This window comes from Equus przewalskii, chromosome 19 (genome assembly GCF_037783145.1).
Source record: "Equus przewalskii isolate Varuska chromosome 19, EquPr2, whole genome shotgun sequence".
NCBI lineage: Eukaryota > Metazoa > Chordata > Mammalia > Perissodactyla > Equidae > Equus > Equus przewalskii.
This window is the reverse complement of record NC_091849.1, coordinates 21,892,588-21,906,916: the sequence shown is the minus strand read 5'-3', so window position 1 is coordinate 21,906,916 and position 14,329 is coordinate 21,892,588. Positions and strand designations below refer to the sequence as shown.

Sequence of the window (14,329 nt, the reverse complement as noted above, 5' to 3'; positions counted from 1 at the left end):
TGCTTAGTCTTCCCCTTCCACTCCTGTCAGTCAAATTTTAGCTCACAACTAGGAATGGATGTATACATGGCCTATTCTATCGCTCCTTTTCTTCCTCTTTTCTGCGTCCCTTTCTCTGCTGTTGAAGGAAAAGGGGAAAATTCAGTAAAAGCATCAAATCAAATGTCTTTGTGTTAACAAGTGCTGCCATGGTCCTTTTTGGGTTGCCCATGACACAGGTGTGCAGCCTCTGAGCATATTATAGGGCCTATGTTGAAGGTGTTTAGACTCTGGTCCTGTCCTGGGTGGCCTGTGCCACAGGTATTCAGAGCCTGACCATTTCTTGGGGCCTGTGAGCCATCTCATGGTACATCTCATCAACTGGTTCTATAGTGAGCTCTTGGGAAAACTCTATACTTTTGACATTCAGCAATATCTCCTCAGCTACCTTGTCTAGCCTGGAGTCTACAGTCACATACTTTTGGAAAACCCTCTTTGCTCAGGTTTTGTATAATATAGGACTGCTCATGTGTGGACTTGGCCAGGCTGCTCAAGACTGCCTTATGTCTACTTGAGCCACAGAAAATCTTTCAACTTGACTACTCAAAACTTTCAGGATTGCAGATCATTTTACTGTCGCCTCATTTCTCTTCTCAGCCATTTACCCTCATCCTCTACCCCATCCTCCATTCACCAGGACAGAAGACAGATCAGAAGTCCCTTCCTGAGTAGGTGAACAATCAGGAATGAGATACTAGTCTTTTTTTTAAGCATTCTTACTTGGATGTAAAGAGAGGCCAGGGGCCAGCCCCGTGGCAGAGCTGTTAAGTTTGTGTGCTCTGTGTCTGCGGCCCAGGGTTTCATTGATATGGATCCTGGGCGCAGACATGGCACTGCTCATCAGGCCATGCTGAGGCAGCGTCCCACATAGCACAACCAGAAGGACCTAGAACTAGAACATACAACTATGCACTGGGGGTGTTTTGGAGCAAAGAAGAAAAAAAAAGAAGATTGACAACAGATGTTAGCTCAGGGCCAATCTTTAAAAAGAAAAAGAGAGAAGACAAAAACATGTCCCATCTTACTACCACACAGGCAAAGAGAGACAAGCCATAGGACTCTGCCTCTAAGCCAATAACCCACCACTCCACATATATCCTTGAATCTACTCCTATTTTATAACTTTTATTGGAAGAGATTAACGGGAAAATGGCTGAGAAAGCAGAATAATTTTGACTGCCTGTGTTTAAGTCCTAGGGAGCTACCTGAGCCTTTCAATGTTGGCTCCTTTTAGAATGTAAGAGTAATTATCACCAATGTATGTTCATCTTTCACCATTCACTAATTCTGGGGCAACAGGAAAAGATCCACTCAGCATTTTGCTATAATTGCATGATCGAAATCTCTGAAATATAAGATCCAATTCTTCTTTTTAAAAATCTCTTTTTTTCTTATTTGGAAGGTGGAACCAGATAAGACAGCATTTATTTAGCATTCTTGGGAATTCTTAATTTATATGTCTTCTGTCATTGATACTAGACATTAAGAAGATATGCATTTTGTGAGGTTCCATCTCAATGATCTCAGGAGCTCTTGACTCTGGGTCCTGTAGCACCTATTCTCTCAATGACCAAGTTAATTGGGCATGTCCATAAGAGGAGTCCTACTGCTTAGGATCTATGATTCTTTAACTTTGAGCCAATAGTTTTTTTAATGACAAACTATGTACTCCATATCCACATTTATGGTGTCACTGTAAACTATGTTAATGTTTTCTAAATCTGTATCCAGCTGGTTCCCTCTGAGCTCCACAAAAAATATATATGAAATGCTCATGTCTAATTTCATCACGATCAAAACTAAACCTATCATCTTCTTTCCAAATGTTCTATTCCTACATTCATTCCTTCAAGACATATATTTTGAAGACTACTCTCGTGGATTAGTCAATCTCAAGGAGGTAGATGGATAACAAACAAATATTATGTGAGACAATAAGTACTATGAGAAGAATAAAGCAGGAACAGAGGATGAAGGGAGTTGGATGAAGCATAAGTTGGTAAGTAACATCCTCTATGATGAAGTGATATCCAGGTTGAGACATGAAGGCATTACATCAGTAAGCCATGTGGATATCTGGAGGAAGAGAACCCAAGAGACAAAAGCTGGGCTGGAAAATCAAGAAGGCAAGTGTGCCTGGAGCACAGCGATCAAGAAAGCAAGTGACAGGAAGTGAGGTCAGAGAAGTCGTGTGGGTCAGATCATATATGGTCCTATAAACTGTTACAAGGGCCATGATTTTTACTCAGGATAATGTGTAAAGCCGTTCAGGATTTTGAGCAGAGAGGTATATGATTTTTTTAAATATATGTATATAATGTAAAAAGAGCCATGTGAAAGAACAGGTCATAGTGGGAGTCAGTATGGTAGAACAAGTATGTAGCAGTGCAAGGGTGGTGAGAATTGACTATGGCAGAAGTGGCGAAATAAAGATGGTGGCATAGCTTGTTCCTGACTTCAGTCTCCCTCACAAGACCACCTGGCAACTATCTGTAGACAAAACACCATGATGAAAATCCTGGAACCCTACAAATGAGGCTGAAACAACTTTCTGGACCACAGAGATTGAGAAGTACCACAAGGGCAAGAGAAGCTGTTTCACTTTGACTGCATTGCTCCTTCTCCAGGTTGCCACAGCCCCGCATTGAGAAGACTCCCCTGGGCCTATGGTTTATACAGCGGGAAAAAGACAGCCTAGGTGGACATGAACTTTCCTGGCACTGCAGGATGCTTCCTGGAAGGCCCACTCTAGTCAAGACTCATGGTGTTCACTGAGGGAATCTGCCAGGCTCAACCACTGGGGATCAGATAAAGACAGAGAAGTGGGCCAGGGCTTATAGCTACCAATGCTTAGATCTTGGCAGACTGCATTCCTGCTTGCAGCAGTGCCCAAGCAGAGGTCCCAACCAGAAGCTCTGCCCCTCTGCAGAGCCAAAGTGGTAGCCCTGCCTGGCCAGAGATCTTGGTTGGCAGTTCTGTCTTAATTGGGCCCCCAGACAATGGGACCATTTATGGCCACTTCCAGGCAAGAAGACAAATTCCAAGCCCCGCCCAACTACGAGTATAACCTCTGGTTCCACCCCACTGGGAAGCATAGCCACAAACACTCAGCAGCTGGAAAGCACATCCTATGGCCCTCCTGGGCAGAGGAGCAAAATTGCAGCTCCACCCATCTGCTAAGTATAGTCTTCAGTTTTGCCTGACAAGGAAGCCTGGGATGAGACATTGGGCAGCCCTGGAATGCATCCAATGGCCCAACAAGGCAGGGAAGCAAGGTAGCACAGTTACTCAACTCCTTAGCATAGTCTCTAGTCTTGCCCAACTAGGAAGCCAGGCTAGAATACCCAGACAGCTACAGAGCCCATCCTACAGGTCTTCATGGACAGGGAGATAAGCCAGCAGCCTTGCCCAACTGTTAAGCATAGCCTCTGATCCCAAATAACCAGGGAGACTGAACAGTGGCACTGGGAAGCCTTGAAGTCCATCATATAGCTCTATCCAGCAATTGAGAAAAGCCTATAGCCCTGCCTGACTGCAGAAGACAGTCTGCCCCTTTACCCAGGCAGAGAAACCAGCCAGTGACAATGCCCAATTGCGTGTCATATCCTGTGGCCCCACGCTACCAAGGAGCATGGACAACAGCCCTGTGCAGCCACACAGCACAGTCTCCAGCTCCACTCAGCTGTAGGATACAGTTGGAGGCTCTGCTCAATCAGAGAGTATCAACCAATGACCTCACCTGATAGCAAAGCTCAGCCTGTAGTTCTATCCAACTTCAGAGCACAGCCTGGGGACCTACCTGATCACAGAGCACAACCTGAGGCCCTATCTGATTGCACAGCCCTGTTTGCAGCCCTGGCTGAACATATAGTCCAGTCAGGGGCTCTATGTGGTTAGGGAGCACAGCCTGAGGACCCACCTGACAAGGAGTGATTACAAATCCCAGCTAGCAGTCTCAACTCATCATGGAACGTGGCCAGCAACCCTACTTGACTAGGAGCCCACTCACAGCCCCACTTGAATGTGCAGCCCAGCCAACAAGCCCAACAAATGACAGATACCAGCCTGTGCCACCCCCGCCACCTAACACATGGTCAGAGGCCTTGCCCAACTACAGACCATGATAGCAAGCCTTGCCTGCCCACAATAGCTACCAGTCCATCCATCCAGGGACCCAAGCTGAACTGATTTGCTGCCAAAACAAACATGAAAGTCTAGAAGAAGACACCTCTTACTCAAATGTGCAGATACTAACCCAAGGAGTCAAGGATCACAAAGAATCTGGTAAGCATGACACAATAAAAAAAATTAATAAAGTTCTGATTCCAAATGGACATCTATGAACTGTCTGACAAAAATTTAGGATAACTCTTTCAATGAAATTCAGTAAACTACAAGAACACACAGACAGGCAACCAAATGAAATTAGGAGAAGAATGCAGGAACAAAATGAGACGTTAAGCAAAGAAATAGAAACCACAAAAAACCCCTGGAAATCTTAGAGCTGAATAATACAATGATGGACCTGAAGAATTCAATAGAAAGCATCAAGTATATTTGACAAAGTAGAAGAAAGAATCAGTGAATTCAAAAACAGGTCATATGATGTTAACCATTCAGAGAAGCAAATTTAAAAAAAAGGAATGAAAAAGAGTGAAGAAAGCCTATGGGACTCACAGGATTCTATAAGCAGAAAAATTAAACACATTATGGGAATCCTGGAAGGAGAAAGACAAGAGAAAGTGAAAAGTCTATTTAAAGAAATAACAACTGAAAACTTCCAAAACCTGGAGACAGAAATGAATATCCAGATTCAAGAGGCTCAAGGACCCCCAACTAGGCTCAAACAGAAAAGGGCTCCACCAAGACATAATTAAATTGTCAAAAGTCAAACACAGAGATAATTTTGAAAGCAGCAAGAGAAGAGCACTCATCATATTCAATGGAACCCCATAAAACTGTCAGTAGATTTCGCCAGAGAAACTTTGCAGGCCAGGAAAGAGTTGGATGATATATTCAAAATATATCATTCAATTTGAATATCATCAATATTCAAAATATTGATAGAAAATAAAAAACCGTCACCCAAGAATACTATACCTGGCAAAGATGTTCTTCAGAAATAAGGACAGAGAAAGATTTTCCCAAACACACAAAAGCTGAGGGAGTTCATCACCACTTTACCTGCCTTACAAGATATGCTAAAGGATGTTCTTCAAGCTAAAATAAAATGATGCTAATTAACATCATAAAAACACATAAATGTGGAAAATCCACTGGTAATGTAAATACGTAGTCAAAGATAGATTGTCTAATGGTGTAATGGTGGTGCATACATAACTTACAACTCTGATTTAAAAGTTAAAAAGCAAACATATACAAAATAACTATAGTTATAACAATTTGTTAATGGATATACAATACAAAAATTTGAAAGAGGAGAAGTTGAAGTACAAAGTTTCTGTGTGCTATGGAAGTAAGTTGTTCTCGACTTAAAATAGGATGCTGTAATTATAAGATATTTTGTGAAAACTTCATTGTACTTAGATGGGAAAACCTATAGTAGACACACAGAGATTATGATAAAATTTCAAAACAAACCACCATGAAAAGTCATCAGATCACAAAGGGAGACATCAAGGGAGAAAGCAAGGAACAAAGAATCTACAAAGACATCAGAAAACAATTAATAAAATGGAAATAATAAATCCTTACCTACCAGTAGTTACCTTTTTTTTGTGTGTGGATGATTAGCCTGAACTAACATCTGCTACCAATCCTCCTCTTTTTGCTGAGGAAGACTGGCCCTGAGCTCACATCCATGCCCATCTTCCTCTACTTTATATGTGGGACGCCTACCACAGCATGGCTTGCCAAGCGGTGCCATGTCCGCACCCAAAATCTGAACTGGCAAACCTCAGGCTGGTGAAGCGGAACATGCAAACTTAACTGCTGTGCCACCAGGCTGGCCCCATAATTACTTTAAACATAACTATAATAAATTCTCTAATCAAAAGACATAGAATGCCTGAATGGATTTAAAACATAAAAACCAAGTGGCTGGCCCCATGCCGTAGTGGTTAAGTTCAGCATGCTCCACTTCTGTGACCTGGGTTTCGGGGTGTGGGTCCCGGATGTGGACCTATACCACTCATCAGCCTTGCTGTGGCAGTGACCCATATGTAAAATAGAGGAAGATTGTCACAGGTGTTACCTCAAAGCTAATCTTCCTCAAAGAAAAAAAAGAGGAAGATAGGCAACATATGTTAGCTCAGGGCTAATCTCCCTTAGCAAAATAAGTAAATAAATAAATAAAAACCAAGATTTGATAGAATGCTACCTACAAAAGACTCAGTTTGGCTTTAAGACACATGTAGGCCAAGAATGAAGGGATGGAAAAAGATAGTTCAAGTAAATGATAACCAAAAGAAAGCTGGGGTAGATATACTTATATCAGACAAAATAGAAATTTAGCTATTAAGGCTTAAAATTTTTTAAAGCTTTCAAATTGTCACAAGAGACCAAGAAGCTCATTATATAATGATAAATGGGTCAAGTCGTCAAGATAGTATAACGATTGTAAGTATTTGTGCACCCAACATCAGAGCACCTAAATATATAATGGAAATACTAACAAAAGAAAAAGGAGAAATAAACAGCAATACAGTAATTGTTAGGGACTTTAATACCCCACTCTCAAAATGGATAGATCACATAATAGAATAAAAAAGGAAACATGGATTTGAAAAAGACTCTAGACCAAATGGACTTAACAGACATATAATGAACATTTCATCCAAAGGCAACAGAATACACATTCTTCTCAAGTGCTCACAGAATATTTTCTAAGATAGATCATATAAAGGGTCACAAAACAAGTATAAAGAAATTCAAGGACAAAGAAATTATATCAAGTATCTTTTCTGACTACAATGGTATGAAACTAGAAGGGTAACAATGAAGGAAAGCTAGAAAAATCATGAATACATGGAAATTAAACAAAATACTCCTTAACGACCAATGGATCAAAGAAGAAATCAAAAGGGAAATAAAAAATATGTTGAGACAGATGAAAATAAAAACATAAAATTTATGGGATATAGCAAAATCAATTCTAGGAGAATTTTATAGCTATAAACATACACTAAGAAAAAAAAATCTCAAACAAACAGCTTAACATTACACATCAAGGAACTAGAAAAACAAGAACAAACTAAGCACAAAATTAGAAGAAAAAAGGAAATATTAAAGATTAGAGCAGAAATAAATGAAATAGAGTCTAGGAAAACAACAGAAAAAATTAACAAAACAGTTGAAAAGATAAACAAAATTGAAAAACCTTCAGCTAGACTAGCCAAAAAGAAAAAGGACTCAAAGAAATAAAAATATAAATGAAAGAAGAGACATTACAACTGATATTACAGAAATACAAAGGATCATAAGAGACTACTATGAGCAATTATACACCAATGACTGGAAAATGCAGAAGAAATAGATAAATACCTAGATACATACAACCTCCAGAAACTGAATGGTGAATAAATAGAACTCTAACAAGATCAATAACAAGTAAGGAGATTGAATCAATAGTCAAACACCTTCCAACAAAGACATGTTAAGGACCAGAGAATTTCAGTGATGAATTCCACCAACTATTTACAGAAGAATTAATGTCACTCCTTTCTCAAACTCCACCAAAAATTTGAAGAGGAGGAAACAATTCTAAACTCATTTTACAAGGCTAGCATTACCTTGATACCAAAACCAGGCAACAATACTAGAAGAAAATAAACTTAGAGGACAATGTCCCTGATGAATATAGATGGAAAAATTCTCAACAAAATACCAGCGAACTGAATTCAATAGCACATTAAAAGGATCACACATACATCAAGTAGGATTTATCCCTGAGATGCAAGGATGGTTGAACACACACAAATTGATAAAGGTGATACATCAGTTAAATAGAATGAAAGATAAAATCCTCATATGATCATCTCAATATATGCAGGAAAGCATCTGATAAGATTCAACATCTTTTCATGACAAGAGCACTCAACAAACCGGGTATGGAAGGAACATACTTCTGTATAATAAAGAACATACATGACAAGCTTGCAGTTTACATCATCCTCAACAGTGAAAAGTTGAAAGCTTTTCCTCTAAGATCAAGGACAAGACAAGGATTCACACTCTTAGCATTCTTGTTCAAAATAATATGTTTTGGAAGTCCTAGCCAGAGCAATCAGGCAAGAAAAAGAAATCAAAGTCATCCAAATTAGAAAGGAAGAAAAAGTTGTATCGATTGGTAGATGAAATGATCTCTCACATAGAAAACTCGAACACTCCACCAAAAAAACTGTTAGTTAAATTTTAGCATTACAAAAATCATCATTAAGAAATCAGGTTCATTTCTATATACCAATGACAAATTATCTGAAAAAAAAATAAAGGAAATAATTCCATCTACAAGACATTAAAAGCAAAAATGTAATTAGAAATATATTTAACCAAGGAGGTGAAATATCTGTACATTGAAGGCAATAAGACTTTGATGAAAGAAGTTGAAGAAGACAGATATAAAGTTAAAGATAGCCTGTGCTCATAGGTCATAAGAATGAAACTGTTAAAACGTCCACACTAACCAAAGGCATCTATAGGTTTAATGCAATCCTTATCAAATTCCAATGGCATTTTTCATAGAAATAGGAAAAACAATCCTAAAATTTATATGGAACCACAAAAGATCCCAAATAGCCAAAGCAATCCTGAAAAAGAACAAAGCTGGAGGTATCACACTTCCTGATTTCAAACTACCTTACGAAGCTATAGTAATCAAAACAGTATAGTGTTTAAAAGTTGATACAGACAAATGGAACAGAATCAGCAGCCCAGAAATAAACCCTCTCATATATAGTCAGTTAATTTTTGACAAGGGAACTAAGAATACTTGATGGGGAAAGGAGAGTCTTTTCAATAAGTGGTGTTGGGAAAACTGGATAATCACATACGGAAGAATGAAATTGGATCCCTATCTTATACTACTCACAAAAATTAATTCAAATTGTATTAAAGATTTAAACATAAACCTGAAACCATAAAACTTTTACAAGAAAACGTAAGGAAAATCTCCTTAATGTTGGTCTCGGCAATGATTTTTGAGATATGACACCAAAAGCGCAAGCAACAAAAACAAAAACAAACAAGTAGGCCTACATCAAACTAAAAATATTTTGCACAGCAAAGAAATGATTGACAAAATGAAAAAGCAACTTATAGAATGGGAGAAAATATTTGCAAACCATCTATCTCATAAGGGGTTAATATCCAAAATACGAGAAACATACCCCTCAAGGATAAAACAAGCAAATAAATAATCCAATTAAAAAGTGGGCAGTGGGTCTGAAGAGACATTTTTCAAAGGAAGATATATAAATGGCCAATAGGCACGTGTTCAACATCACTAATCATCTGGAAATGCAAATCAAAACCAAATGAGATATCACCACACATCTGTTAGAACTGCTATTATTAAAAAGATAAGAGATAACGTGAGGATGTCGAGAAAAGAGAACCCCTGTCCACTGTTGATGGGAATGTAAACTGGTGCAGTCACTATTGAAAACAGTATGGAGGTTCCACAAAAATTACAAATGGAACTACTGCATAATCCATAAATTCTATTCCTGAGTATGTATCCAAAGGAAATGAAAACACTAACTCAAAAAGACATCTACCTTCCCACGTTTACAGCAGTATTATTCACAATAACAAAGTAGGGAAACAACCTAAGTGTCCATTGATGGATGAGTGCATAAAGAAAATGTGGCATACACACACACGCACATATATGTACATACAATGAAATATTATTTATCCATGAGAAAGAAGGAAAGCCTGCCCTTTGCCACAATACAATGGACCTTGAAAGAATTATGCTATGTGAAATAAGTCAGACAGAAAAAGACAAATACTGCATGATCTTTCACATATGTGGAATCTAAAAAAGCCAAACTCATAGAAACAAAGAGTTGAATGCTGATTGCCAGGGACTAGGGGGTGGGAGAAATGGGGAGAAGTTGGTCAAAGGGTACAAACTTCCAGTTATAAGACGAATAAGTTCTGGGGATCTAATATGCAGCATGATGACTATAATTAATAATACTGTATTATACACTTGAAAGTTGCTAGGAGAGTAGATTTAAATATTCTCACCACAGGAAAAACATGGTATATATGTGAGGTAATGGAGGTGTTAATCAACTCTATTGACGTAATCATTTCACAATATATATGTGTATCAAATCATCACATTGTACACCTTAAACTACACAATGTTATTTGTCAACTGTATCTCAACAAAGCTGAAAAAACAAGAGAATTGACTGTCATGGGACAAGACAAGTGAGAAGTAATCAGATTCCGGATACAGATACAAACTCACATATGTGTATATGTATACGTGGACATGTTAGTGTACAGTTTGGTTTTACTTTATTGATAAAGTATAAAGTTCATATAGTGAGTTATGCAAACTCCACAGATCTGAAGTATACAGTTCAATTAATTTTAGCAGAAGCATCATTGAGGTAATTCTTACCCAAATCAAGAATTAAGAAAAGAATATTTATATCACCCCAGATAGTTTCCTTATGCTTCCTTCCCGTCAATACCCACTTCTGGTGCTAATCACTGTTCTGACTTCTCTTTTAATTTTGCCTATTTTTTAATTCACATAAATGGAGATTTTTGTATATATTTTAACTTGGCTATATTTAACTTGGATATATTTTAACTATAGGATTGATTGATGAATCTGATCTGATTATGAAAGAGTAAGAGGCATTCACGCTGACTCTGAAGTTTCTGGCCTTTGTCACTAGAGTAATGAACTTGCCAATTAATGAGGTGGGGTAAACCGAGCAAGAAGCCAGCCTTGGGTCTGTGTGGGAGATGGTGGTGGGAGGAGATAATTAATAAGCCTTCAGCTTTTGATTTATTAAGCTTATGGTTTTTTATTATATATCCAAGAAGACAGACCTACTGGATAGTTGGATATAAAACTGTAGTTTAGAGTAGGGTCAAAGCTGAAAAAAATAATTTTGGATTTAACAACATATAACTGTTATTTAAACATATAAGATTGAAAGAGAGCACCTGGGAAGTGACAGCAGACTCTCCCCAAAAAGAAGAGATCAGAGAACTCCCATTTTTTAAGATCAGAAATATGAGGAAGAAGCAGCAAAAGAAAAAGAAGCTAGTAAGGCTAAGTGAAAAACACATGTGCGAGTGTTCTGTATACAAATTGAAGAGTGCTTCCAGAAAGAAGTTATCAGCTATGTTAGAGTCCTTGGATAGTATGAGTAATGTGAGGACCGAGAGGTTACCGTTGCGTTTAACACTATGGGATATGCTTGTAATCTTGAAAATAGCAATTTCAGTGGAATGGTGAGAAATAAAAGGCGAATGGAGTTCAATAGGAGAAAGGGTGAAAAGCAAGGTTATCTTCTGACTCGGGAGGAAAAGTTGGAGGTTTGAGGAGCAAGAATAAATATTAAGTTATCTGGAATGGAGCTGCATTAATTCATTGCATAGTTATACCCTGAAAGCATGCCTGTGCTGTTTGGACTGGGAATTTCAGTAGTGTTGATCTAGAAGGAAGAGTGCGTGCGGGCTCCCAGCATATGGCTTCTTGTCCCTGGGGACTCCACCTTGTGGGAAGGAATGCATCAGAAAAGAGAAAGGAGAGCTGGAGCTGTTGGCTGGATCGAAGGACAGTCCTGACCGCCACCAGCTTGTCTTGATTGTCATCATCTCTGATCATTTTTAATCCGTAACTGCTTTCTTTGTCTGTAGTCTCAGTGCCCCTCAATTCGTTCTCTGGAATCACACTGTAATCTTTCTATAATACAAATCTTATTTGGTTGAACTTGTTGCTTAAAAGTCCTCTCAAGGCTCCAGTAGAGGTCAGGTCTAATCTTCATAGATTAGCATACAAAGTCTCTCATAATCCAGTTCCTTCTTGCCTTACCAAAGGTTTCTCTCGGTTTCCCTGTAGACAACTTACAGATCCTCAAATGCACCATAGCCTCACATATCTCTTTGCACATAGTGTTTCTACTTCCTGTGTGTTGTTATCGACTTGATTCTCTGCGCCTCATCTACAAGCACATGTCCCTTCCACAGTAATGCCTGCCTCGACTTTCCAAATTTAGGTTAAGGGGCACTATTATATGCTTGCTTTTATCAAAATGTATTTTAATGATCTTTTGACATTTTTGTCATTTCTATTAGATTGTGAGCTCCTGAAGGTCAATGGCTATCTGTCTATCTGATTGCTTCTCTTTACATTTCTATTGTAATTTACTCCCCAGCACCTAGCACAATGCCCGAAATTTAGTAAGTGTTAAAAAAAAAAGCTTGTTAAATAAATGATGCAGATTCATCAAATACTTTGCAAGTTATAACTTATTCTGGTCATTAAGAAGAAATCTTGGGCAAGACAGTGAAAAGACAATCTAAAAATGGGAGAAAATATTTACAAATCATATATCTGATAAAGGCTTAGAATCTAGCATATGTAAAGAACAGTTACAACTCAACAGCAAAAAGACAACCCAAATAAAAAATGGCAAAAAGTTTGAATAGATATTTCTCTGAAGAAGATATACAAATGGCCAAGAAACATGTGTAATGATATTCAACATCATTTTAGTCATCAGGAAAATGCAAATCAAAACCACAATTAGATAGCACTCACCTCCACTAGGATGGCCATAATAAAAAAGCCAGAAAATAACCAGTGTTGGTGAAGATGTGGAGAATTCTAGCCCACACATTTTGCTGGTGGGAATATAAAATGCAGTAGACACTGAAAACAGTTTTATAGATACTCAATAAATTAAACATAGAATTAAAATATGACCTACCAGTTTCACACCTAAGTACATACTCCAACAATTTGAAACCAGGAGTTCAAACAAAAAATTGTCCATGAATGTTCATGGTAGCACTGTTCATAATAGCCAAAGATAGAAATAACTCAAATGTTTGTCAACTGAGGAATGGACAAACCAGATGTGTTATCTCCATGTGATGGAATATTACTCAGCCATAAAAAGAAATGAAGTACTGATGCATGCTATAACATGAATGAACCTTAAAAAAAATATGTTAAATGGAAGAAGGCAGATGCAAAAACAACATCTATTGCATGATTCTATTTATAGGAAATATTCAGAATAGGCAAACCCATAGAGATAGAAAGCAGATTCGTGGTTGCCAGGCTCTGGGGGAGGAGAAAATCGAAAATAAGCACTTCATACATATAGAGCATCTGTTTGGGTGATGAAAAAGTTCTAGAACTAGATAGTGGTTATTGTCGCACAACATCGTGAATGTGCTTAATGTCACTCAATTGTATACTTTAAAATTGATAAAATCACAAATTTTTTATCTATATGTTACCACAAGAAAAGGGTTTCTTGCAAAATGAAAATAAAAAGAAAATTGAGGCGATCTCTTTATTCAAGAAGGGATCTTGAGCTAAAGTGTTTTATTTTTTCTAAAACAAAATAAACAAGAGAACCATTTAACCAGAATTATACGGGAAGCTACTTTCTAATTGTCATAGATAGATAGGTTTCTATTTTAGATACTAGAGAATAATTTAAGCACAAAGAAAAATGGCTATTGTTTCAATTAAAAGTACAGAATTGCATGGGCTGGCCCCGTGGTCGAGTGATTAAGTTCGCTCTCTCCCCTGCAGGCGGCCCAGTGTTTCGTTGGTTTGGATCCTGGGTGCGGACATGGCACAGCTCATCAAACCACGCTGAGGTGGCGTCCTGCATGCCACAACTACAAGGACCCACAACGAAGAATATACAACTATGTACCGGAGGGGCTTTGGGGAGAAAAAGGAAAAAATAAAATCTTTAAAAAAAAAAAAGTACAGAATTGCAGAATGTTTTCTCTGGTGACTAATTTACAGAGCTTGTGGAAGAAGAAACTGAGACTTTAGATAAATTGCACATATCCAATATAGCACACAGCTAGTAGATGACAGAGTCTGCAGGAGAAAACTCATTTCAAGACTTAGTTTCTATCTATTCATAACGATATAAGTATAAACTATTCTACAATATCAGTGTAACTCCATATGGATGTATATGCGCCTATCTAATAATTCAACCTGCATTGGAGTAAAACGCACCCATCTGATTGCAAGCCCCAGTTCATGTAATTATCATTAGGTAAACTCTAGCCTCTTAAAAAAGAACAGATCCTAGAA

General features: G+C 38.0%; 1 long non-coding RNA gene across 2 annotated transcripts in view; it reads left to right on the top strand.

Moving 5' to 3' along the window:
* LOC103546697 (uncharacterized) overlaps positions 1-13,956 on the top strand; it is a 113,811-nt gene extending 99,855 nt beyond the window's left edge. For both annotated transcript variants that reach the window (XR_011529649.1, XR_543736.2), the window contains one exon: positions 13,808-13,956. This is a non-coding gene — a long non-coding RNA (uncharacterized lncRNA). The remainder of the gene's footprint in view (positions 1-13,807) is intronic.
* Positions 13,957-14,329: the final 373 nt, after the last annotated feature.